At 36.2% G+C, this 1716-nt stretch overlaps 1 protein-coding gene across 1 annotated transcript in view; it reads right to left on the minus strand.

Annotated features, from left to right (window-relative positions):
- LOC107674611 (transmembrane protein 98-like) overlaps window positions 1-976 on the minus strand; it is a 4541-nt gene extending 3565 nt beyond the window's left edge. Inside the window, exon 1 of the mRNA XM_016468638.1 lies at window positions 882-976. The gene's annotated coding sequence lies outside the window, so the exon portion shown is untranslated. The remainder of the gene's footprint in view (window positions 1-881) is intronic.
- Between the last annotated feature and the right edge of the window lie 740 nt (window positions 977-1716).

Here is a 1716-nt window from a genome sequence, read left to right on the forward strand (position 1 = left end):
AGTTTATATAAGTTTATACATAAGTTTATGAGTATACTTATTGAAAATTGTATGTTATAAAAAAGAAATAATTCAGATTTTAAGGTCACTAATAAGTAAGTGAATGACACGGATCATGTGAATTCTTTGCACAAACAATTTAATTAATTAAATATATTTTTTAAAAATAATTATATTTTTATTGAGTTATATATTTTTTCTCAAATTATGGGTGATGATAAGGTTAACACTCAAATGTTTTGCTAATATAATTTCTAATTAAACTTGCACCAAATTAGAAAAGCAGGCGAAATAGAAGCATTTTGTGATCTTTGAATTTTTGACCCCAACGTGATCTGTTTGGCATTATATAATAACTGTTATGTTAACAGCTTCTCATTAAAGTTAAATTGTTAAAGGTAAAGTGTTACTAAAGCATTACCAAGAAGACACAGAATTGTGTGAACTGTAATTCACAGTTATTGGCCTAAACACATTTACTATCCTTCATTTTTACTCCAGAAAGTCTAAAGGATTTGGGGTTTCTAGCATAGCCTAATGGATGTAGCAACACACGAATAAAGACTTTCGGGTTATAGTCACGGTGTAATACAGCAGCTACATGGAAACAAAGAAAGCGTTATTCTAAATAAATCCGTGGAGTCTTAAAGACCGAACAAAAAGTTTGGTTTAATTTTAATTTCATTCATTGCAAGCAAAAGAATACAGCCAGCCTGTTTATATGAATCTTCTGTCACTGTTTGAAAAGACGCTGCACTTTTGACTCACCTCATTTTAATGCAACACCAATCATTTAGTATACATGATCACAAGTTCCCTTAAGTATATCATTGGTCAATTAAAACATCATCAGCAATTATAGTTGTATTTTAAGATCTTACCTATATATCCGTTCCATTTTATGGCGTTTGTCGCAAGAAACAAAGCGCGTTTGGGGTGGACAGGCGGAGACTGCACGGAGATCTCCAGCGCAAGAGCGCGCAGCAGAGCAACGCTGTGAATCTTGCCCGAGGCGCGCTCTCATAGCCACAGACGTTAGCTATCAGTTTCTAGCCACCAGGTGTCCTTCACGAGCTTTTGTGCTGTGGAACCCATGCTGTTTTTTTTTATGTATTGCGCAATATGCATACGCAATGCTTTGGCAGCAGCAGCTCGGCGCGTTCGCTAGAAGGTACGGTTGGTTATTCAGTTTTTAACACAAGTGTGTGAGACAGTGACAACTAAGGAATTATTTAGTTTCACATAAATTTTATTTAACAAATGCACAAAAAAATGCACCGCAGTTATCCAGTAGCCCCTCACTGCAGAACAAAGATCCAGGGGGCGGGGTTGGATATGTAAAAGTAGCCTACATTTTGAATACACAACAGAAACTGAATTTAAACTACAGCTCTGCACCGAGCAGGGTCCAAGCAAGCTGAACAGAGAAAAGTGTCATTTCGTTTGTTTACAAAAGGCCAAGCTATTTTTATATCTATCTTTAGAAAACGTTAGAAGCTGCTTGCAACGACAAACACTGAAGTTAGCACTTCAACATAGGCCATATATTTTACATACATGGTAAAAATGGTAGGCTACATTTTGACTTCATTTGATGCTGGCATAACTCAAGCGTGCTCTGCTACGATGGTCTGTCTGTGAGCTGGTTTGGTGTCAGTCTTAAAGGTGTCATATGATGCGATTTCAATTTTTCCTTTCTCTTTGGAGTGTTACAAG

Source organism: Sinocyclocheilus anshuiensis, unplaced genomic scaffold, assembly GCF_001515605.1.
Source record: "Sinocyclocheilus anshuiensis isolate Anshui unplaced genomic scaffold, SAMN03320099.WGS_v1.1 scaffold152, whole genome shotgun sequence".
NCBI lineage: Eukaryota > Metazoa > Chordata > Actinopteri > Cypriniformes > Cyprinidae > Sinocyclocheilus > Sinocyclocheilus anshuiensis.